The following is a 26,990-nucleotide window of genomic DNA, read 5'->3' as shown; positions in this document are numbered from 1 at the left end:
AGTTGATCAAAAAGCTCATCAACTCACGATAACGAATACTTATTCTTTATCGTGATTGCATTCAAACCATGATAGGCCACACATAAACACATAGACCCAACTTTTTTCTTCACCAATAAAATTGGTGATGCCCATGGTGAATTGCTAAGCCTAATGAAGCCCCTAGCGAGGTAGTCAGCAACAAGTTGACACTCTACCTCACTCGCTTCACTAGCGCTAATCCTATACAGAGGCTTGCAGAAGACTGGTTTTGCATCCTTGAGCACTTCAATGGCATGCTTAATATTGCACTTAGGGGGAAAACTAGACGGCAAGTCACTTTGAAACACATCATGAAAATCATACAAAAGATTCTGCAAAGAAGTAGAAACTTGTTGAGTGACTTAGGAAAAATTTTAGTTTGTTCATATTATGCATAGCACTGACATGTTGTTCACAAATGATAGAACGAAGAGATTCAATGCTTAAACTAGAGTTATCACCACCACTAGCATCATCACGAGACAAAACTAAAGGAGACATTTAACACAAAAAGCATTAGGAAAAATTTGGGACTAAAAAAGGGGACCCTCTAAGACTTGCCATGTCAGTTTTTTCTTAAAAAATGGGCTGATGGTTAAATTTTAACAAATCAAACCAAAATTTGTCGGAGATTGTAGATTGAGAATCTACTCTTCGAGATCTTTCCAATGATATATAGCATGATGGGCAATTTTACATATTCAAGAAGTTCCCAAATTAGTGGGACGTGGCATGCCGACAAATTTTGGTTTGATTTGCAAAATTTTGAGAACTTCTTGAATACGCCAAATTGCCTATCATGCTATATATGATTGGAAAGATCTCCAAGAGTAGATTCTCAATCTACAATATCCAACAAATTTTGGTTTGATTTGCAAAAATTTAACCATCAGCCCATTTTTTAAGAAAAAGTTTACATCGCAATTCTTAGAGGGCCCCTTGTTTGTCCAAATTTAACCTAATGATATTTTCTATTTCATAAGCATGTACAAGGCGGTCCACTACTTCAGTAGAAAAAATGAGTGGAGATGGGGGCACATCACGTTCACCTTGCAAATGAACCTATCTACCATTGACCACAAAATCAAAAGTATTATCTAGATAACTACGAGAAAGAGATGGTCCTAAATGAAATAACCATTCACGACCCAAAATAACATCAACTCTCATAATATGCATAACCTAAAAATCTAAGTGCATTTCATGTCCCTAAATTGTGAGTGGTACTTGCTTAACCATTGTGTCCCATACATGCTTGTCATGTCCATTAGCAAGAGAGACCATGTATTTATGATCACTAGGGCTTTGTGGCAATTTTAAATTTTTAACCAAGTGATAATTCAAAAAGTTATGTGTATCCCCATCGTCAATCATCATGACACGAATTCTTCATCCGTTGATGTGTCCATACATTTGAACCAAATCATAAGGCCTGAAAGAGGGTTCCCACATCTTTGAGGTTACACAACACTCATGCGTGGCATCGTTATGACATACTTGAACTTCAAAAAACTTCTGAGAAGCTTCAAGTGTGTGGCAAGACTTGCACCATGTGCACTACCTTACTACTGCCCTTATCGACATCTTTGCCATGATTATTTGGACAATTTTGTTTATCATGATCAACAGCCATGCAAATAAAACATATTTTTTTCTTTTTAGCTCGCTCATAATCTTGCGGAGACAAGGGACCCCTTGGCCCCTTATCCTTCTTAACTACATCATTACCTTGTTTGGCCCCCTTCCATTTGTTCTCCTTAGAACTACGGGAGTCGCATGCTCCAACCCAAGGTGTCTTGGCCCTGCGTTTCTTCTCAACATTATCATTGAAGATCTACACACTTTTTATGGCCTCTTCCAAAGTTTGAGGATATTGAGTTTTAACCTTAGATTTATATTCATTACCTAAACCACGCAAAAAACCTCATATTTTCTAGAAATCATCCAAACCTTCGAGCTTGAGAATTATCTCACAATACGTAGAAAAATATTGGGTCAATGTAAGACCTTTCATATTACAATTGTCCCAAGCATCCCAATTGCGATCCTTCTCTTTCTTAGGTAAGAATTCTTTCCGAAAGAGTACCTCAAAAGCAGCCCATGTCAAAGGTCGATTGCTCTCGTTGAGGATCATCCATCACTTATGGGCCTTACCCTCGGGCATGAGACTTACCTTGAGTGCATGAACAACATCAGGAGAACACTTCAAAAGTTGCAAGTCTGTCCACTTTTGTAAAAAGTTTTCATTGCATCTTTATTACACTCCTTCTCTTCCTCGTGGAGCATAGGAGGCTTCATGCTTTTCAACATGTCACTTCTTGATTCCTGAGTGTTTTGGTGTCTTGAGGTGACCCCCTAGGAGCAGATGCCCATGTAGTATCAACTGAGACACTCCGAAACCCTGAACTAGCGACCAACTGCTTAAGAGTCTCTTGCATGGTCTGTAAAATTTAAGAAAGAATAAGTAAACTTTACTTAATATGATGTGTGTGTGATTCTAATAAAGTATGTGCGTGTAAATACACGAACTACTGCCTTAACAAGATGGAGCGAGCTCAATTGGGCCCACATCGTTAACTATGTAAGTGTATAATATCGTCGAATGTTAAACATTTCAGTTTTTTAAATTTTACACATAAATTATGTATAAATTCATTTATCTTTTCTGCATCTTTATCTTTTTTATGTTAAATTGTCCCAATAAAACTTATGGTTGTATTCATGTAGATACCTCTAAATGAGCCACAAGAAGTGGGAAGAGCTATTTTGATTATCTTTTTAAGAGTGCTAGCTTTTCTCATTATTTTCTTTGTAAGAGCTATGTTCATTATTTTTGTAAGAGTGCTATTTGCTCATTATCTTCTTTGCAAGACAACTTTCAATATTTCCAAAGTTTTAAGATTTTCCCAAATTCCTAATATGGTGTTTGGAGTTTTTTACTACTTGTGAGGTATTATATTGTCAACAATGAGATGAGATTTTTATTTCTCAAAGAAAGTATATTTAATCTTATAATAAAGAAGATATATTTATATATCAAGGAATTTGTATATAATCAAACAATAAGGAATGAAACTAGATTTGGCAACAAGATTAACAACTCACGAGGGTAGCAAGGAAGTTCCACTTATCGTGGAAAGAAGCATGTCTAAGGTCTGACCAGCCCTAAGTCGGATCCTTTACCTTATCTTGGGTGAGGTTATGGAAAGCCACATGGGCGGTACATTGGGCTCACTAGTGTGAGGTCCTCATGCAAAAGCAACCCTTGGGTGTCCCCAAGTGTCAGCAAAGAAACCTCTAGGAGTCCCCAAGTATCGGCAGCTCCCTGATTGGGTTGACCTTGTAGCCCAAGTGTTGTGGAATAAAACAAGAATAAGTTAAGTATGACTCCAGTCCAAATTTACCAGCCCTAACTCATGGCGTGTCCCCTTCTTATGAGAAGTATGGATGCCTCCTTGATTATTATTGTCCTTTCTTATGAGAAGCATGGAGTGGTTCAAATATTTCGAGAGCAGTTAGATGATTTTGTGCTTATGTTCTTTGATGATATCTTAGTGTATTCTAATGCATGTGAGGAAGGTTCTATACACTCTTAGGGAGCATAACTTGTATACAAGGAAGGTTCTTAGGGAGCATAACTTGTATACAAGTAAGAGTAAATGTACATTCTATGCTAATAAGCTTTAGTATCTTTGTCTTGTGGTTTTAAGGGAAGGGATAATTCCAAATCCTACAAAGGTCCAAGCTATGATTAATTGGACTCCTCCCAAGTCTACCAAGGACATCCAAGAAGTATACTTGGGATTCATAGGAGGGTGTGGAATCTTTCTAAAATATTATGCCAAGATAGCCTTATTTGTTCAAGAAGTATACTTGGGATTCATAGGAGGGTGTGGAATCTTTCTAAAATATTATGCCAAGATAGCCTTATTTGTTCAATTAAGAGCTACCATTCTAGTGGATGTAACAATGTCAAAGTATTTTTGAGAAGTGAAAGGTGGTACTTGCCTATCAACTTGTTGTAAAGCTTCCAAACTTCAACGAACCATTTGAGGTGGTGATGAGGACAGAGTTGTACATAGAGCTAGGAACACTAGTTTTGGGACCCTAATTGTAAATGGGCGGCCGGCCATTGTAAACTACAAGCTCTTGTATACAAGACATTTTATGAAATATGAAAAGGGACAATCCCATTAGTCCCATTTGAGTTTTGCCTCTATCTCTATCTTTCTCTTATGAGCTTGTGGATGTTATCTTGCTTGTTGTTGCTTGCATACTTGATTGTTGGTGTGTACTTGTAGGGATGGTGATACTCTAGCTTATCTCCTCCTCTCCCCTCTCTTTGCTCTCTACCAAAGTCCCTCTTGCATGCATACTTGATTGTTGGTGTGTGCTTGTAGGGATGGTGATACTCTAGCTTATCTCCTCCTCTCCCCTCTCTTTGCTCTCTACCAAAGTCCCTCTTGCATGCATGTGGCATGGAGTGAAGGTTGAGCTTTCCATAGCTCCCTCCTTCTTGCTCTCTACCTAGCAATTGAATCTCTACTTGGGTGACACAAGTAGAGGTGGAGTGAGCCCCTAGCAGCTTCACATCGAGGAGTTAACCCTCATTAGGGTTGGCTAAGTGCATCTCTTCGAACTCGACCCTTGCATGTTGTTTCTCTTCTTCTCTCCCTCTCTCTTGTGTGCAAGGTAGTATGTTAGGATTAACATGTTTTGCGCCGCTTTTGGGGATTACATTTAGCTTAGGGTCCCTCCACATTGTTCATTTGCTAGATCATTTGGCCCGGTTTGTGTGAAAATCCACCAGTTGTTTGCTTGTGTTTGAGCTTGTTGTTTGATGGTGATTCCATGGAGAAATGAAAGCATTAAAGCATTGAGGTCTTCATTGAGTGCAGGAGAAGCAAGTAAGTGTTCAAACTTTTCCCTTTACATTCATGCAAATCTCTAATTTTTTGTTCTTTTTTCATCAAGTTTTCACCATAGCTTAATTAACAAATTAATCATAACTAGTTAGGTTTCCTTAAGCATTGTAGGCATCAATAGATAGCTTGAGACAAGCTCTAGCTCTTTATTAAAAAAAAATCTAAAAAATTAGTGGGAGGATACAGGCCACAGCTGTTGCCATGCCCGTACCACTCTCTCTAGCCAAATCTAAGGAAATCTTCAGCCTTGAATGTGGCAGTTAGCATTAAAAATAGAATATTTGCATTAAGTGGGCATAAATTTAATTGCATTTAATGAAGTGGATACAGTTGCAGTGTAAGGGAATATAGTAGGTGGTAGTCAGACCTGCAGCCTTAAATTATCTGACGCCATAAACTCTCCTGAAGCTCCCTCACTCATCATAAGGTCAGACCCATCGGTCAATACTGCATGGAGCCAAACGATGCTCGTCTTTGACAGCACCAACAAGAGCAAAGACCATCCTAGCATGCGATGAGAAACTTTTGAGCTCGAGATAGGAGAACCCGAAGCTCAGTGTATGGATAAACCACTCGTCCAAGAGCAAGCTCCTACCTCTCCCACACATTCATAGAAAGTCCTTGCTTCGAGGCTCCACAACTTTATCCTAGGAAACACACAGTTGAAAGAGTCACAACAGCCCAAGACTAGAGGTATGGAACATCCACAAGAAAGTTAGTCGATGTCGTCTCTAGATATTAGAGCAAAAAATAGGGCAAAGAGTAAGCCATCATACCCAAACTTAACCACCAGTCCGAAGAGCCATGCCTGTCTCAGGAGTGGCTGATTCATATAGGGCCCAAAGACCAATACAAAACCTAGGACCAGGTCCATCTTCTCAAGGACCGAAAACATCATACCATAGAGAAAGGGTCTACCCCAGCCCATCACATCAGCCTAGTCCATGTGCATATCAGCACCCACCACACAAGGAGCCTACCCAGGATACCATCGAGGGGAACAACCTAACCCACCCATAAGACAAGGGCCTCCAATGGTCTACTATTCACGCTAGGCCCTTCTTCTCCTCCAAACATTCCTCAACCTACATTGGCTCCAACCATGGCAGGGCTAACACCAAAAATGTTAAGATTAGCCATGGAAATAGGGAGGGGGTGGCCATGGGCATCACACTCCCAGCACCAATGCAACCAAAACCAGGACCAAGATTAGAGTGGAAAAAACCTGCAAACATCTCAAAGCTAATCACTAAATTTGATGGGAATGGGTACCCCATCCCACATTTGGAGATGTTCAACCAAATCAAGTTAAGGTGAGTGCCTTTGGCCTCACCCTTGATGGCTCGGTAAAGTAGGCCAATGGTTTAGGTCCTTGAAAGCTAAGGACAAGGCCACCTTTGAAGCCTTGAAAGAGGCCTTCCAGCTAGGATATTCTTGCTAAGGTACCAGATGGAGACCGATTGAGCAGCTGCACAATGTTAGACAAAGGGATGGTGAGACCATTAGAGACTATATCAACAGAGGCATATATCTTCACTTTTGCTACAATTCCAGAGACAAGTTCTTTCATATGAAAGACTAATAGGGAGATTTCTTGAAGGCTGGACGACGTACCCTTACACAATTCATTGTATGCCTTGGCCTATACCTCCTTTGAGGAATGTTATAGGAGTGCTGTGGACTTTAAAGAAAACTTTAAGGGAACACATTTCTGAGAACTTCATGAGGGTACAATCAAAAGCCTCATTCAAGACCACCAGCATAAAATTTGATGGACAAAGCAAAGAGTCCACATCTAGACAACAAGTTGAGTAGTTGGCCGTTGCATCATTAATGCAATAGATGACCCAACATTTGAGAACCAGCCAAACCCATCTCTATCCAAAGAGAGAGCTTGTATGGTGCCCGACATGTCAAGCTAACCATACCAGCATAGAGTTTCCACATTTGCGACCCCGTCCCATCCTCTATTGCACATATTGCCAAAAATGGGGCAATCACGAAGTCACCAACTGCTACTAGCAAAGGGCTGCTCAAGCGCGCACTTTGTCGTCTCAAGGCTTACCTACAAACCCAAGGCAACTGCTGGATTTGCCAACACATGCTCTAAAAAATGCACCTCAACTAGGGTAAGAGCTGGCCCAAAGAGGAATTATGAGGGTACCTAAAATGCCCTTACCACCCTTGGTTCTCCCACCTCAACCCCCATTTCCGCGAATCACACTAGTTTGTCAACTAACCCTAACAAAAATATTCGAAATCACTTTGTTTAATCTTATGTTTTGTAGGCCTTGCACTAATTCTCTCCTTGAGCTTTCTATTAATTGTTTATGCAAGTTCTAAGTACACCCTTGGGTGTCGGGTTCAGGTTTAGTTTAGTTTTGCAAGATTTATGCATAGGCTTGCAAGATTTATGCATAGGATTGCATAAAGCTTATTGCAAGCTCTATGCATAGGCCTACATAAACCTTCTTATAAGCTCAAGTTTAATCTTATGTTTCATGTACTAATCACTTTGTTTAATCTTATGTTTTGTAGGTCTTTTATAAAGCTTTTCCTTCTATTTCTTTTAATTATTTATATCAGTTCTAAGTTTATTGCACCCTTGGGTACCGAGTTTAGGTTTAGTTTAGGCTTGCGATTGCAAGCTTTATGCATAGGCTTTCATAAAGCTTCTTGCTAGCTCTATGCATAGGCTTGCGCTTTATGCACAAGGTTAGAGCTTCATGCATAGGCTTGCATAAATCTCTATTCATAGGCTTAGAGCTTCATGCATAGGCTTGAAAGCTCTATTCATAGGCTTAGAGCTTCATGCATAGCCTTGCAAGATCTATGCATAGGCTTCTAAGCTTAATGCATTGGCTTACAAGCTTTATGCTTAAATATCTATGCATTAGGCTCGCATAAAGCTCTATGCATAGGCGTGCATAAAGCTTCTTGCAAGCTCAATTTGTTTAGTCTTATGTTTCATGTACTAATCACTTTGTTTAATCTTATGTATGTATAGGCTTTCATAAATCTTCTTGCAAGCTCTATGCATAAAGCCTATGCATAGGCTTGCAAGCTTAATGTATAGGCTTGTATAAATCTCTATGTATGTATAGGCTTTCATAAATCTTCTTGCAAGCTCTATGCATAAAGCCTATGCATAGGCTTGCAAGCTTAATGTATAGGCTTGTATAAATCTCTATGCATAGGCTTAGAGCTTTATGCATAGGCTTTCAAGTTCTAAGCTCTAAGCCCTCATTTTCTTTTAATTGTTTACGTAAGTTCTAATTTTATTGTACCCTTGGGTGTTGGGTTTAGGTTTATTTTAGGCTTGTGTAAAGCTCTATGTATATTCTTGCAAGCTTTATGCATAGGCTCTATTCATAGGCTTGCATAAAGCTTCTTGCATATGACTCAGTAAATTAATTTTTATACATTATGTTACGAGCATTCAGAATCTCATCAACAACAACGAATGGATGATAAAGACAGGGAGAACGAAGTGGAAAGCATTTAGTGATGAGTATGAGAACTCGAATGCTTGTACATGATGTAGAGATATTGTTTATGAGTATATGCATGAAGCTTGCATGAAGCGTAGAGCTTGCATAAAGCTTTGTGCGTACGCCATAGGGGCATGTGGGCATAAGGGCATTAAGCTTAACGCATAAGCCACATTCTTAGAGCTTAATACATAAGCCATATGTAGTAATGCATTAATTAATGTAGTAATACATAAGCTCTATGAATCCATCAATGCTTACCTCTAATGTAATGCATTTGTGCAGGTTTATTTTTTATGGCTAGACCTGAAACGTTAATGAAGATGAACAATACTACTCTTCGTAGAAAGCAGTGTGTCATAGATCTTGTTCGTGGTGTACAAGAGCATTGGTAGCTATGCTCCAGATGAGATCAACAAAGCCCAAGAGAAGATTTCCAAAGTAATCACCAAGTGGAGTCAGAATTATCTTGTCTCTTCCACACAAGAAACAACAGCTCATGCTGAGCTTGTCGATTTAGTGCAACGAGCTCAACAAAATGTACTTTAAGATTTAGGTGTAATGAACTATGTAATTTGAAATTTGCAATATAATCCATGATAATTTTGGCTTATTGCAAAAAAAAAAGTTTTAAGCGCTTAGTGTTTAGTGTTTAAGTGTTCTAAATGTCATTAACTAGTGTTTAAATAATGTGATTAAAAAAAAAAGAGGGATACCCCATTTTTTTCTCCAAACAGTACGTGGCTATAGCCGCATGTGGCTATGTACGCTACTATAAACACTCCTATACATGTGACTATTTTGTTACTATACATGTGGTTATTGACACTACTATACACGCGGTTATTGGGCGCTGTTGTAGCTGCATACATGTAACTACGTCAATAGTAGCTGCATACATGTAGCTGTGTCAATAGTAGCCGCATACATAGTAGCTGCGTCAATAGTAGCCGCGCCTATAACCGTGTGATTTTTTTTCTATTTATAGATCCTTTGAAATTTCCATGGCTCTTCACATGGCTATGCTCTTCATTTGTGAAAGAGATGGTTTTGCACTCTTTAAACGTGAATGACCTACCTCCTTTTTTAGTAAAGATTGGATACTCGTTTCTTTACCCTCACCCACTGGGAGATCAATTGCCTTGTTTGCCTAAACCTTGCTCAACTAGACACTCGCACCACGTGGCTAGACCCCCTAGAACTAATCCCAAGAAAGAGGCCTCCCTTTGGTTATCGGATACAAATGGAAATCATTATATAGGGAAGAAACTAGGAAAAGTGGTGGGGTGTGAGGTTTAGATGGTGTGACATTATTGTTCCGAGATTACCTCACTCCTATGATCACAGTGGTGAAGAAGGATGAAGACGCCCGATTTATGTGGATCACAAGCTGAATTCTTTAGGAGTATGCTACTTTCACCAAAAACTTCTAGATTCTCCTCACATGACTCCTCATATTTGCCATTATATAGTGACATTAAGGTAGACGTGTAAATATTTACTAATCATAAATACTATGCACTAATCATAAAAAGAGTATACAAATGTGCCGTAATCACCATACCCACATACATTATGCAAACCATTATAGATGTATACATTCGCAAGGTAATGAAACCATTGATCCAATGACTTTCCACAACACATGTAATAGTCGGATGACAACATGTACTAGTTTCCTTACCTGCACAGAGCCATGGATAGCTCCCAACTTCTACATTAACCTTAATGTAAAGATATAAGGGACTTCGCAACCTGACAGATGGCGAGACTACCTAGTGATGGGAGAGTGATGAAGGACAGAAGGTTGATAGAAACACAACTCTCTCTATGTCCCTTTCTCTTGTACACAACCTCACATGCATCCTTGAGGTTGCATTGTTGCCAGGCATGTTTACAGGTGCTGTAGATGATAAACGCACCCCCCCCCCCCCCCCCCCCCCCCCCCCCTCCCTCCTCCAAGAGCACGTTTTTCAGCCCTTTTGGAGCCCATGGATCTCTGCTTGTGAAAAGGTGAGGAGATTCAAGCTTCTTGCATCATGTCAAACAAGATCACCACCCCTTTCGCGTGTGCTCACTCACAATCAATTCCAAGGGCTCTAAACTTTACAAATATTCATCTTACATTACCTCACCATCAAAAATAGGTGGTTTCCATGCCACCCGTTTATTGATCATCTGTCAAATCGGATCTGCCTCAAAGTACAATGGGCTTTGAAACACCGATATGTCCATATCTGTGCGTGCTCTTACTGGAGCACGGAGACTACCCGGAGCGCCGTTTCCTCAGTGTACCACGTCTGCAAAACCCATCACCTAGAAGCCAACAAATTCTTGACAAAGAAAATTGTAGCATATCTTTAGCCTCGTCAACTTGAGGAGTGGACATTCATGTGCACCACTCGAGCTGACTCCTTGGTTGTTCCTAGTTGGTACTCTTTTTCTACTATGACATTCGTCATTGCCTGCCGCCTATTAGCACTAAGAGCTATCTCCTCACGAAGCACCTACATGACCTCCACATTTGCTAGGCGAATTTCCTAGCATGACTATCTCATGATAAATATTTCAATAGCACCAAGCATCACCATCACTCTAGCACCAAGCATCACCATCACCCAAGAAATATCCTTGTGCTTAACCTACACTCTTGATATTTGTGCTTACCAAGAAGGTGTGCACACCGTCGAAAATGTTAATGAAACCATGAAAATTAGCATCATTGAACTCGAGGCCTTTTACGTCATTGCCAACCACCTCACCGGAATTATCAACCATTCCATGCCATTGTAGTGGCCCGCATAAGCTTCCAAGGTCCAAGCCTCCATCTTTAAGTGACCAAGCATCTTGTAGTTTTACATTACTACATGGCATTATACCATGGTTCACAGCCAAACGTGCATCTAAGCTTCCACACACATTGCTTCATCCTTCACTATCAATCTTTTTTGTATGATTGTCACCTAAACACAAAGAGGAAGATCCATCCTCAAAGAGAAAGATACCATGCTGCCTCAAGAAGCTGCTAAATGTCCTTAGCATGCCCATCAAAACACCATGCATGGTTGTCCACACCGACACATTGGCCTACCTAGCATCATCTCCATCTTGAGAGCACCACTTCCATTGATAACCCATCCCATAAGGTTTTGGACTCTGCACCTCCTTCACAATCCTTTGCTTCATCCACCAGACTCTCAAACCATCCTGCTATCTTTTTTCTTAGGTATCACTTTCTCTTTGCATTCATGATCTTACATTCACTTGAATGTCATTTGGCCATTCCTATGAATGGCCAAAACACATAGGCACACAAAGAAAACCCACAATGGTGCACAATTTTACGTTCACACTATGGAAATAGGTGCACCAATATTGGGCGTACAAGACACGGGCATAATCTTGCATTCACTCTTACATGTCAATTGGTGTGTGCACACACACTCTTACATTCATGCGTGTATTCCATTTGACTCAAAAAATGAACCCAACTATGTGCACTCATATAATGAATCTATGCTCTTGAACATGCCTTTAATGCACCAAAGTGCTATAATAGAAGAGATTAAAGGGAGCGATAGAGGTGAGGTAACACTTATATGCTCAACTCAATGGAGAACACACGAAGGCATCTCCATCACTGTCGGTTGGAGCCTTGGGCTCTCCCTTAGATCCACACTTGCTTTGTGCTATCAAAATATCATCTTGTCCATGCCCATCATTCATCCTCTCTTTGAGACTCTTTATCAGTGTGTTACTCTTCATTAATAAACTATGCATCTTCGTTAATGTGTTACTTTGAATCAGTGTGCTGCTCTTCACTACAACACATCGAAAGCACAACAACGTTTTTGCAATGTTTTCGGAAGCAAAATATCGAGGGTTTTCACGATGCTCCGCAGCGTTTTTTGCAATGAAATTTCACTACCCTGTAGTGAAATATCATTGCCCAGTAGTGAAATATCACTGCCCAATAGCATGTATAGCAAACAAAAAAACTCTGATATACTGTAAAAATATCCCGCTTTTGTCGTTTCTTTTGCCGCTCCGTAGTTTTGTATTTTTGAATACAATAAATGTGTACTCTGAGTTTTTTTTGCAGGTTTATGCCTTATCTATCACTTCTACCTCTCCTACACTATCCTCCCCAAGCTCAAGCAAGGTATGTCTACTCTTTTCATTTATCTCTTATGTAAACAACTTTCCATGAAAGCTTTCTTATGAGTATTTCCTTTCTCTTTCCTCTCTTTTAAGTTTTTATTTTCTTCTTTTTTCCTAATTAAGAACTATCATTAAAGCTTCGTATGGTAAGAGATCTTGAATTTTCTGAATACTTTTTTTTCTTGACTTGGTTTAATTTTGTAGGTTTTCAACACATACAAGCCTCACAAGAGATCTCTTTCTTGTACATTTCTACTTTCATGCTTTTACATGTTTATAGAGTTTGTAAGTTTTAGGGATTTTAAGATTAGGGTTTGTTATTAATACATTTTTTCCTTATTTTGGTTTGATTTTGTAGGTTTTTAACACATACAAGCCTCACAAGGTAAGAGATCTCTTTCTTGTATGTTTCTTCTCTTATACTTTTACATGCTATATAGGCTATATAAGTTTAGGGTTTTAAGATTAGAGTTTGTTATTTTTTCCATGCTTTATGGATAGCCTTTAGAGAGCTATGCTTCTCTCAAGAGATGGCCATATGCCTTAGCCTCATGCATGAGACTTATGCATTAGCCACATATATAAGGCCATATGCATAAGCTTTATGCTGGTAGCTTCCAATGCATGCCGGTAGCTTCCAAGGCATGTCGGTAGCTTCCTATGCATGTCGGTAGCTACCAAGGCATGTCGATAGCTACCAATGTATTCTGGTAGCTACCTAGGCATGCCGGTAGCTACCAAGGCATGCCGGGGCCAATAGCTACCCAAGGCATGTTGTTAGCTACCTCGGCATGCTGGTAGCTTCCAATGCATGCCAGTAACTACCAAGGTATGTCAGTAGCTACCAATGTATGTTGGTAGGTACCTAGGCATGCTGGTCACGGTAGCTACCAAGGCATGCTGGTCTGTAGCTACTAAGGCATGCTAGTAGCTACCTAGGCATGCTAGTAGCTTCCAATGCATGCCGGTAGCTTCCAAGGAATGCCGGTAGCTTCCAATGCACGCCGCGAGCAACCTAGGCATGCTGGTAGCCTATGCATTAGTCATATGCATAAGAGTTTGAAGTATTTATGTTTTTTCTTCGATAGATGGCAAATAAGTTGCGGCCCGATGCTACACGTGGAGGATGAGTTGATATCCCAACAATATTTGTAAGTATATAGTAGCCTCAAATTGTATCTTATCTTTTAATTAAAGAAAGTTATCTTAAATAACAACTTTCTAAAATGTTCATTTGTTTGTATGTCTATAGGCATAAAAAAATTTCATAGGTGGCCACTGACATGCTATTATGTGAAGATGGTAACATGAGAACATGTGAATAGCTTATTCCCATGTGTAGCCAAGCTTTTAAGGGGTTCCCAAATGGCAAGTGACCTGTTATTTTGTGAACGGTAACATGAGAACATGTGAATAACTTGTTCACATGTGTTATTATCACAAAAAATTTTGTGATCACGTGAATATTAAATCCCTGGTTGGAAATGTCCAAGTAAGAAGCAATGAAAATGTGAGAAGGGAAGGGGGTGGAGTTGTAAGGAGCAATAATAATCGTAATGCATGAGATTTAGACCCCCTCAATGTAGCCCCTAGCTCTATAGATTTTCAATGCATTTTATCTCGGGGGGTTCACTATATATGAACTCTCTATATCACGTGTGTTCAAGGCCTAATTTAGAAACCCCTTATCTGTAAAAAAATCATGAATAAAGCACATCCTTTGTCTATTCAATCTGTAAATACACCCTTTAAATGGTACCCTTTTGTATGTAAAAAATGTGAAAAAAAAGAATTTTAAAAACCCCTTATGTTGAACCCATGTGCTACGCTTACAAGCGTTTTATCTTGTATATGAGTTTTTTGGAATCATACGCCAAGTATTGTAATTGAATTTTAACATTCCTAAAACCATGAATTGTATTTGTCCTTTTTTTGTATTTGTCAAGTTTTACATTACACTTGTTCATGGGCGATGAGTAGGACATGAAGTTATGTTACTTTTAGTGTGTCTACATTAAAAAAAAAGAGCATAGGACTCCTGAGTCTGCCCAAGATTTTTTTTACTATGCAATACATTTGTTGATTAGCAGCAAAAATAGCAACGATATTTTACTACTTCACAGTGCTATATCGCTGCCCAACAGCGAAAAAATGCTGATATTTTTGCTACTAAGTAGTGTACCCATTGCAACAAAAATAGCAGCGTTTTTAGCAGCGAAATGGGCTCGACATCTCCATACCCTTCTAGTTATAAAAGCGTTGCTAAACCCTCATTCTATTATAGTGCTTGATCTTCACTCATTGTGACTACTCCTAATTCAAATAATGCTTGTTACACTATAACAAGAAAAGGGCACAACTCTGTCAAGAGCCACATAAATTTAAAAGAATCTGTATATGGAATAAAACATTCACGTGGCTATGCATACACGGCTACGAGCAACGTCAATAACCGCATAGATAATAACGTTCGTAGCTCTGCATTTATTTGCAGCTATAGCCAAAGACTGTCTGCAAAAGAAAAGGGGATAAAATGGGTGAGATTTTTGGGGACATGTGTCCCCAAATCTCTCCCCCATTATGTTCCCTTTTTTTTTAAATCACGTCATTATTTAAACACTAGTTAATGAAATTTAGAAAACTTAAACAACACCAAACACTTAAAACATTAAAAAAAATATAATAATAAAAAAATATCAAATTATATTACAAATTTCAAATTACATAGTTCATTACACCTAAATCCTAAACTACATTTTGGTGAGCTCGTTGCACTAAATCAACAACCTCAACACGAGCTGTTGTTTCTCACGTGGAAGAGATAAGACGATTCTCCCTTCACTCTGTGATTGCTTTGGAAAGCTTCTTGAGTGCACCTGCCATGCTCTTGTATGCCACAAACAAGATCTATGACATACTACTTTCTACGAAGAGCAGTGTTTTATACATCTTCGTCATTTTGGTACACATGACCAACAATAACATGTTATTGTTTATTTTCATTAATGTTTTGGGTCTAACCATCGAAAATAAACCTATACAAATGCATTACATTGATTAAGCATTGATGGATTAACCATTGATGAATGCATAGGCTTAAAAGCATTATTTCCCTTATGCGTAAGCCTCTATCCATAAAGTCTCTATGCATAAGGGCTCATGCAATAAGCCCTTATGCATAAATCTTAAGCATAAAGTCTTCATGTAATAAGCCTTATTGCATAAAGGCTTCATGCATGAAGCCATAATAGGTGCAAAATCCTTAAGTTAAAAAAAATGTAATGAAAAAAATACTCCCAAGCACCCGGGGGTGCACCATAAACAAGTAAAGAAATGAACTATGAAAGATAAGTACTCTTACTACCTTGAGAAGACGATAAGTCGGCTATGCATTCCGAAGTTGAGCTTATGTTGCAAGGAAAATCTACAAGCATAAGAAAATTTATATGTTAATAAGCTTTATGCATATGGCTTATGCATTAAGGTTTATGCATAAGACTTATGCATATGGCTTATGTATTAAGCTTTAAGAATATGGCTTATGCATTAAGTTTAATGCCCTTATGCATAAACCCCTTATTCTTAAGCCTCTATGCATAAGGCTTAAACATTATGCTTAAGCCTTATGCATAGAGGCTTTATGCATAAATCCTATATGCATAAGGCTTAAACATTATGCATAAGCCTTGAGAATAGAGACTTAATGCTTAAGCCTTTATGCATAAGGTTTAAACATTATGCTTAAGCCTTGAGCATAAAGGCTTTATGCAGAAAACCTGTATGCATAAGCCTTCATGCAATAATCCCTTATACATAAAGCTTAAGCATAAAGGCTTCATACAATAAACCCTTATGCATAAAGGCTTTATGCATGAAGCCATAATGCATGTTTCATAAGGCTTCATATATACATTAAGCCCTTATTCATAAGGGTTAAGCCTTATGCATAAAGCCCTTATGCTTAAGCCTCTATGCATAAGGCTTAAACATTATGCTTAAGAATTATGTATAGTGGATTAATGTTTAAGCCTCAAAGCTTTATGCAAACATAAACCCTCTATGCATAAGGCTAAAACATTATGCTTAAAAGCCTTGATCTTAGAGGCTTAATGCTTAAGCCTCTATACATAAGGCTTAATTCATGCCGAGGTTTCCTCCTTATTTGATATGTCAAGAACACCCATTGCATAAGTCTAGTTGTTCTTCATCTCCTATGCACAAGTTCAGGTGGATAATGTCCCATCATTCTTGAAGTGTCATCCACGGCATGTGCATGATAGAGCCATAATTCAAGCCCTCCTTGCTTGACATGTTAAAATACCTTGTGCACCCCATGAGCTATCCTCTGCTCTCTTCCCACCAACATCTCGCATGGGAGTAGCGACATGCACCTCATTAGTGTTAATACCCATGATAGTGGTGCCAAGGGATGCATGTCCCCCTTATGTGGGCTTTGCACTACAACACATCGGGAACGTAGCAGTGTTTTTGGAAGGAGAATATCGAGGGTTTTCAAGATGCTCAATAGCGATCTATCGCTGCTCCGCAGCGCTTTTTTGCTAAGCAGTGCTTTTTCGCTAGTCAACAGCGTAGTATCACTGCCTATTAGCGCTTTTTCACTGCTAAAAAGTGCTGCTCAACAGTGTCTATAGCAGTGAAAAAATGTTACTATACTATAAAAATATCTCGCTTTTTTGCCACTTCTTTTGCCGCCGCGTAGTTTTATCTCTTGAATACAATAAACTTGTACTTTGAGTTTTTTTTTTGGTTGGTTTTTTCCTTGTCTACTATCACTTCTACCTCTCCTACCCTATCCTCCTCAAGCTCAAGAAATATATGTCTACTATTTTCCTTCATTTCCTATGCAAACAAGTTTTCCATTAAAGCTTTCTTGTGAGTATTTCCCTTCTCTTTCTTCTCTTTTAAGTTTTTCTTTTCTTCTTTTTTCCTTCTCATTGAAGCTTGATCCTAACCCTAGCTTCTACATAAAAACCCTAATAAAGAAGTTTAATGGAGAGCTCTCCATCAAAGATCTCTATTATGTTTTCTATTTAGATGCTAGGGTTAGGGTAAAGCTATAATGAGAAGAAAAAAAGAAAGATTCAATAAGTTTTCTATGTTATGCATAATCTTTCATTAAGATTTCTATTAAGATTAGGGTTTTATATATGCTTTCTATTAGGGTTAAGATTAGGGTTACTAATACTTTTTTTCTTTATTTGGTTTGATTTTGTAGGTTATCCACACATACACATTAGGGAAAAACGGAGCTCATTTTGGGGCCCTGTAAGAAATTCACTATTTCTCGATTTATTTCTCTCCTAAAAGATCTCAAAAATAATAAAATATGGAAACGTGGCTCAGAACTGTCAGTAAGGACCACTGAACTGTCAGTTCAGAAAAGAATAAGATAATCTTTTATCTAACTAACACGATTTTGCATTAAATATCTCCTTAATTTTTTTTGTTTCTCGAAGATTTCGCATCTCTTTTGACGACGTGTGCAGGCCTCTCATAAAGAATCCATCACTGAACTTAATGATTGTATGGATACCGCCACACTTCCACAATTCATGTTACAAAAAGACTATGAGATTGACAAGCCAACTTTGCAACCTCAGAAGCACAAAAATGGCCGATACTAGTGAAGTACAATCTCAGAAGAAGCGATTATATCATCTTCACATCGACTTAGAAGAACAATATGCTCCAGCACAAAAAAGACGAAAGGATACGGTGCTAAATGCTCAACAACGGGAAAATATGAGAAGAGAAGGGCTCCAACATATTGACTTATGGTGTGATGGAAGTATATATCCAAAATGTCTAGTACAAAACTCTACACCTCCATTTGTCAATCCAACTACACTATTGAGGTTTGCGGGCGATGGACAAAATGGACTTCTTGGTTATATTTCAGCACAGTCTGCATTTGCAGAAACATATAAAACAATGTACCTACAAGAAAAGGGAGCCAGGATTCAAGAGATAGCTATTCGTGCAAAATTGGAGCAGCAGTTGCAGAATGAAATTGAGGAGCATTCAAAGAGTAAAAAAGAGTTAACAAGATCAAGAAGGAAGAGAACCATGCTTGGAGACAGACAACGAAGTAGGAAGATTAAAAACATTGCAAATTTGAAGGCTGGGACTGGTGGATGCAAGCGAAGAATTCAGGAAGCAAGGTTAGTTTGTAATTTTTTATTTTTTAAACTCAAAAATACTCTCAAATGACTATGTATTTTGTCCATTAATGCAAAACAGGATTGGAAGTGTTGAATAATATAGGCATATTGTGTTGTTACTATATTGTTACTATAGGAAATTATTGGAGCCTGCAAAAGAAAATATGGATCCCAACCTTCTTCCAGTTAAACAAATGAAAGGATTGCTTTCTTGTGGTGTAGCAAAAGGTTTGATTGAAGAAAAAAAATACAAAACAATCAAACGCAATGTTGTAGAGGACTTTATATCCAATAATCAAGTTGATGGTACTACAATCCAAGAGGCTCTTGATGTTAGTGGAGTTAGCAGGAAGGGATATAGTTCGATTTTCCATGCGATATCCTCAACTTTGAGAGATCAAAGGATTAAACGAGTTTTACTGCCAAATCCAGCAACAGTGTGGAAGATAAGAGGTCATTTGAATGAAAGTATAGATGAGTTTATTGGACCATATATCCATATTGAAGATATATTTCATGGTGCTAAAGGAACCACCGTGTATGACCCTTGGAACAATATATTTGTAGATCTACAACAACTTCAAAGAAGAATGGTCGAGTTTTATGGAATCACATTTGAAGAGTGCAAAGGCATTTTGAAATTTGTTATCAAACTGGATGAGTGTGAGGTTGTAAAGGAAAAGAAAATGGAAAGGATTACTATCACATTGATGAATGGAGCACTTGATACATCATTGAATGAAGCGAGTTCGAAGTATTTTAGTGTGCAGTCGGAGAAACACATATGGTGGTTGGGCTCATTCCAGGTATGATCATTTTTTATTTCGTACTTGATTTTAGTCAATGTTTTCAAATCTTTTATAGTAAGACTTTTGTTTTGTATAACCACAGGTAAAGACAGAAGACCATGAAACACTGGATTGGGTGTTTCACCACACGGAAATACCAAGAATAATTAAAAGACAGGTGCAGGGAGAGAATCTCCATGTTGTAGGAAAAGGTGATTTTCAAGTAGAGTGGCACATGGCGGGGGATCTTAAAACACTTAAGTGCATGTATAACGTTAGTAAAGGAGGTAACTCAAAGTCTCCTTGTCTTTACTGCAAAGAATCAGCGCAAGTAATGGATTCTAAATGGTGGAAGAGAGCACCTAATAGAGATAAAGTTGACCCTGACTTCAAGGCCATTCTTGACATTCCACTATGTAATGTTCACATATGCACATTGCACGCTCTATGTCGAATTATTGAGAAATTGGTATTTTTGTATATTGGATTTGCTTGGAAACTCCGTCCCGAAAGAAATAGAAAGGATGCTCTTCATGCATTGGAAAAAGTGTTATCCGATATAGGTCTGCATGGAGGTGATGTTCATATCACAAAGGATTTTAAAAAGTCTAACAATGGCAAGGAGGTACCAATCAAGCCCTCTATTGGTGGTGTTAAGGCAAGAAGATTCTTGTCTCGACCCAAACACAATAGTAAGCAAGTAAGGCAAGGTAAAACAGTTTCAAGGATTAGTTATGGATTGTGGAAGCAAGTCCATAATGCCGTGAAAGATCATGAGGCAGATGGGGAAGCACGAAATGTGAAGGCAGAGGTGTGGAGGTCTCTTGATCAACTCTTCATGTTCTGTGACAATGTAACATGGACAAAGAGTGATTACAAGAACTTTGAAGAGGCAATAAAACATTTTGGGAAGTCAATGAAAGACGCATGGACAGCCTGCAATATAACTCACTACATGGTAAAGTGATGTCTTCTTTTTTTTACTTAAGTGTGATCCTCTTTTCTTTTATAACTTACTATGCATTCTTATGTCTTTGTGAAAACAGCATATCATCTACAACCACCTTCCCTATTTTGTCAAAAAGTATGGATGCCCAGCAATTTGGTCTACCCAAGGCATGGAGAAGTCTCACTACATGGCACGTAATGCATTTTTCAGACACACACAACACTATGGAGGGAGTCAAAAGGCAAATAGTCTGAAGGAAGTCTTCCAATGGTTTTACCGAGGCATTCTACAAAGGCTGCATGCTAAAAGAAAAGTTGCTAGCTCCAAAGTCAAGCTTGCTTTTATTCTAGCCCAAAAGCAAAGACGAAGACAAACTTTGGACAATTCAATGGCAGCAGAGAGACATAGACAGTGGAGGGATTCGAAGATATTTAGAAACCATAAATGGACAAGTAAACATGAATAGCAGTTTGTAACTTATTGGTGTTATGTCCACATGTTTTCAAACTCAATCAATAGATTTTTATTCTGTGGAACAAGTGACTCTTGGTGTAATGCCTATATGTTTTGAGACTCCATCAAAAGTAAGTCTTTTGTGAAACATGTGATCTATATTAACAAGCATCAATACATCCATATATTAACACACAAAAAATTCAATCAATACTACTTAATTATGCTAGACATACTGTTGATCCTTACCAATAAAATACTGAGTGTCAAACACTTTTAGAAGCTTTTGAGTGTGGGAAGAGTACTGAAGTGTCTAAGGACAAGGAACTGATGAGGATCAAAGACTTTGTACAAATCAGTTCAACTTCAACATAATGTTTGTGCTATATTTGATGACTAAATCCTATTACTCCCAAGGCTTGCGAGTCGGAACTCTCTTTTTGAACTTGATTGGACTCTTTTTCTTCCTTATTGGCTTGATGTCGACTTTCTGTTTATCAATGCTTGCCTCTGTTGCTTGTCTGAGAGGGGTATCCTTGTCTTCAGCTATCTCCACATGTTCTTCTTCTTGGATTGTGTGGCCTGATGCAATCATGGGTGGCTCTCGAAACCTTATGAGCTTGTGTTTTCCATAGCCCTCTAGACATTTGGGCTCCTTAACACCACATGCTAATGCATAAGAAGTGTAAGACAAAAAGTAAGAGGCCCGAGAGGCCTGCTTATTCACATAATCCCCAAATATATCTATGGCGGACAACCTCTCTATTAAAATGATCTTTTCCTTTTGCCATGGAAGATCATGTCCACCTAATACCCTAGACAAACATTTAAAGAAGTAAACAATGGCTTCTCCATTGTTGCTCAACTGCCTATGGTAAATCAAGATCTTAGCACTACCTAGATCATGAATATAATGAGCTAGGCTTGACATTTTGCCAAACCCAGCTGGCCTGCTTCCACTTGATCTCTGGAGGAATGTGTCATCCTCAATTTGTAGCTGCCATGTATCAAAAGATTATAGTGAGACAATGATACATAACTACAAAACATTTAAACACAACATAAAGTATTTGATTTGAAGTAATAATATCATACCCTCTCATTTTCATCAGCAACAAGAAGTTCATCTTTCCAAAGATTTATTCCTCTCCCCTCCAGTCCAGCCTCTTCTTTAAGTTTTTCCTTATGAAGTGATGAGAGATTCATAGCTTCCTGGGTGAGCTGGAAGGCAGCTTCATCTGGCTCTTGGAAACTTTCAGCCTCTTTGAAACAAATATTAAGGGCCTCTGCAGGATCAAAGGTTGTTTCCAAAGCTAGCAGTGAATGGTCATCCTCTATGCCAACCTCCTTGTCAAGCCTTGAAGCCTGGGCAATAAGGGAAATGGCATAGTCCTCCCTCAAATTGAACATACACTCTATATCATGGAGGAAAACATAATCTTTACCACCAATCAAGACACCTGGAAGCATGGGCACTGCATAGTTGCTGCTCTGAACATCAAAGTCTTCAACTGGCTGTGCTGCCCTAAGAGTCTCAGTCCTTAGCTGAACAAGGTCAAGAGCAGCCACTTGCAGCCCCTCATCCTCGAGGTTGATATCTTCTTCCTGCTCTGCTATATCTGTTGCCATAGGAATATCCTCTTTTACCTCTGCTATAGATATATCTTCTTCTTCAGTCTCCTGCCCTTGCTCTTCTAGAGATTGCTGTTGGAAGACAATGTACATAAGGAATGCCATGTTTTCCTCAAGCACTCTACACTTTCTGGTGTGCAAGTTACAACTGAATTTATATTCCTCAGGCAGGCTGTCAAACCTTCTATTCACATGGTACCTCAGCTTGTCAATGGAGACAATATGATTTAAATGCACAAAAACCTTTTCACCTTCCACAATCCTTCCTGCCTCTGTCAGTTGTTTGAAGGTATCCCAATGGTCTGAAAGGAAATCTCTGTGATGGTCCAAAAGAGAGCTCATAGTGAACTCCCTGTTGAAAATACTGTGGTATATGTGGAAGTTCCTTTGAGCCTTGCACTTGTGAAGAAAGTCAAATAGGAGCAAATCTGGAGATTTGTCCTCTTCTGGTTCCCTTTGTTTTGAAAGGGAAGACTCAGCTTTCTGCTCTAGTCTCTTGCTTTTGCCTGAAGCAAAATTTATATAACATGAATTCTATATGCTCACATATGCAATCAGATAATGTATAGGATATCACCAAACAAAACTCTTCATCAGCACACATGAATCACCTGGTGATTGCTGTGGTCTGAGTACAGCAGCAGAGAAGTCCAACTTCCTCTTGAAAGGAGGGGCCTGAGGATCAACTGTTCCAAAGCAGAAACATTTCTCATCATCAAGAAAGACATCTCCATGGACATAGAAAGCAAAACAATGAGCAAACAGTAAAAACCAAAAGAGACACAAGACTTTGCAACAAAACGCGATGCAGATCCATTTGAAAAATGTAAAGTGTTCTCCTCGCATTTTATTGCAAATTCTGAATTTCTACTGACATCCATTTCCAATCTAATGCTAGGGATATCTCACAATGTTCAGGACAATAAATGATGCAAGGAGCTATTCCCCAGTGCAAAAGAGATTAAAAGAAGGAGAAAAAAGAAAAACTAGAACAAGTATCAGAATTTGTAGCAAAACGCGATTTGGAGCATTTGGAAAATATAAACCTGTCTAATCGCATTTTGTTGCAAAATTCTATGTCCTACTCATATCCATCTCTAATCAAATCCTAGGGTGATCTGCCAGATTTCTAGGCACTAAGATTTAAGAATTCTACAGATGGAAGAAACATATGTCAGAAAACATTGGAAATGGTATATATCTCTGACCTTTCTTGTCCTCTTCCATACTGATGAAATAGCCCTGGAGATTGTCCTGCTCTCTTCCAAAACTGAGCTGTAGCACTGGTAACCTGGAGATCTGGTAATGGTAGTAGTCTTCAGACAGGTTGCAGAGTGGATGGAGTGTGTTGGGTAGAAAGTGGTCAAGGTGGGAGAGAAGAGGATGATGGGAGGGTGCTGGCAGGGATGGAATACGGGGAGGGAAAAGTGTTAATGGATCTAATTATGAAATCACGATTGGCACAATTTCCAAGGCAAAAAGTGACCCACAAATTTAAAATCCCAAAAGATTTGGTGGGACCCACACGTGTTAAAAAACGACTATATCTCACACGTGTGGTATTAATAACTCCATTATTTGTATTTTGTAATAATCTACTCTCCTAACTCAGTTCTCTTGCATCTCTACCTCTCTACTCCACAGCATCAGCATCCAGACCAGCAGCAGAGATTCATACCCAGCACAGGATACTCATCATCAGCACAGAACACTTGCAGATAGCTTCCAGGTTAGTAAGAAAATCTTTTTCCTCTTCTTCTTGTTTAATAGTATATTAGGGAAAGGAATTGATTGATGTGATGTAGGTTACATATTATGATAAATACTATATGCATTTTTTAGATTTTCTCCACTGCATGTAGAAGTAGGAAGACTTTTTATTTGGCCCTGTTGAATGAGAGTTTGATCACTTCTTGATGTCTATATGCTCAATCCATGTTGCACCAAGCTGCATACACACTGAAATGACTAAATGCATGATCAAGTATGTTGTCTCTAGGATTTGCAGCAAAACGCGAGGAGGGTATTTTAGAAATCTCAAAATAGTGCAAATCGCATTTTGTTGCAAATTTCAAAAATCTTCTTCATCCACCCATTTCAAGCCTGCATAGTTCTTCTATAGACACAATACATATAGTTTATAGTTGGAAAGATAGAGAATTCATCATATGAATGCAAAAGCATGTTGTTTCAAGCATTTGCAGAAAAACGCAATTTTGAGCTGTTACAAATTTCAAATGTTCATAATCGCCTTTTGTTGCAAATTGTTCAATTTTGCTTCATCCAAGTTGTCATCACCTTCTTTAATCATTCTATGTTCTCTATGTTTCTAATCTTTTACTATTGTTTTATATGGACCTTTTCAGAGTGATGGCAAGAACCAAGGCAACTGCAAGGAGGACTGGCAAGGGGCCAGGGCTTGCAGCAGCAGCAGCTGGGCCTGATGTCAAGGAATCTAGTGTGCCTACAAAAGGAAGAGTTGCACATGGCAGGAAGGGGAAGCCAATGAGCATGCTACAGCAGAAGTCCAAGAGGTTAAAGCATTCTGCTGGTGTGCTAAAGGAGATCAGGAAACAGCAAAAAGCTATAGGCTTTGCAATCCCCAAGGCACCTTTCCAGAGGCTAGTCAGAGAAATTTGTGATAGCTGGCACCTTGGTTTCAGGTGGAGCAGGACTGCCATTCTTTCCTTACAGGAAATGGCAGAGGATTACCTGGAGAAGTACTTTGAAGATGCAATGCTTGTAGCAGCCCATGCTCACAGGGTAACTCTGATGGCCAAGGACTTCAACACATTGTCCAGAGTGAGGTGGAGGTATGACAAGCTGGTCCATCCTGTGGAATGGCAGGACATAAAAATGAGAGACATATTATTAATTCCACCTACAAGGAAATTGAAGGCAGACAAGGTGAAGGTTGTTGAAGTGACCCACTCAATGAGCACCAGAGGGAAAGCTGCTTATGAGGAGTCACTGAAGCAGCAAATAGAGGAATCCAAGTCTGCTATAAATGTGGAGACTGTACAGATGGAGCTACAGATACAGAGAAGGTTGCAGGAGCTGGGCCCTAACATAGTTGTCCATATTGAAGATGATTTTTCAGAGAATAATTTTGACTTGACAAGAGCATGCTTGGCAGCATTGGCTCATAAGAATGAGTATTGCTCAGATACTATCATTCTTGCAATGCTCTAGTAAGTGTCTTTTATTTTACATTTGTTTGCAAAACAATCCTTATTGTACCTCCTCCCTTACACCTTACCTTAATTATTGTTTTGTCCAATGTAGCATGATGAGAAGCTGGCTGAACCATGCTGTACAGCATACAGTTTATATTATTGATCCTGCAATTTCCTTCAAGTTGAGAGATCCAAAGGAAACTCCCATGGATATTTCCAATTGGTTCAGACACTGTGATTTTGATCATGTTGATATTTTGCTACTTCCATACCATAACAAGTATGTGTGTGGCTGCTTCTTTTGGGATTTTCCTTCAAGATTGAGTACTCTTGTAGCCTTTGATTTCTTAATGCTTTTTTCCTTATGCAGTGACCACTGGAGCTTTGCTTCTATTGACATCCAGCAGAAGCAATGCTTTTTATTCAACTCTCTTAGAAACACACACAGAGAGGTTAAATTGTAAGTGGTTTGTGTGCTATTTTTAACTTTAAACTTCATTATTTGGATTTAATGCACACTAACTGAATTATATGTATTGCAGTTGTATTAGAAGACTTCTAGATGCATTGGATCAGTGTCCTCCTAATGTCAATCTTTTGGATTCAATAGAGCCAATAGATTTAGAGGTAGAAAGTTGCTCCCTCTACTGATGTCTATTTCATGCTATGCCTTTGAACTTATTGAATAATTTTATTTTGTTCAGACATTAACAGTTTCTAACATATCTTTCCAACTATCCAGACACCACAACAAGATGATTCAAGTAGCTGTGGCTGGAGAGTGCTGATTAGTGCCAAATATATACTTTCAAGCTATTTTGAGATAGGACAGCCAGAGCTTGTAAGAAAAAATAATTTTCATTTAGCTTCAAAAAATTTGATATTGGTACAAAGTGTTCTAAATCATCATATCTCATTGCAGATGAGAGAAGATAGCTTCAACTCGAGCTATGTGTATAGTTTCAGAGCTGATATAATTTGGAAGTTTTTGAAGTATGCCTTCCCCAAACCTATTGTACCAGCTACTGTCGAGTTAGGTGAGAGCTCTAAAGTCCGAGAAGGTGTCATACACCTTGATGACACAGATGATGCAGATGTGGTGCCACAAGAACAAAGACCTAGTGCTGATGAGGAGAAGCCACAAGAACAAGGACCTGTTGCTGCTGATGTTATTGAGGAAATGATGGAGCAACAGCAAACAGATGCTCCAAG

This window comes from Cibotium barometz, chromosome 10 (genome assembly GCF_041138505.1).
Source record: "Cibotium barometz isolate CiBa-2024 chromosome 10, ASM4113850v1, whole genome shotgun sequence".
NCBI classification, from domain to species: Eukaryota; Viridiplantae; Streptophyta; class Polypodiopsida; order Cyatheales; family Cibotiaceae; genus Cibotium; species Cibotium barometz.
Note: the sequence above shows the minus strand (reverse complement) of the source record.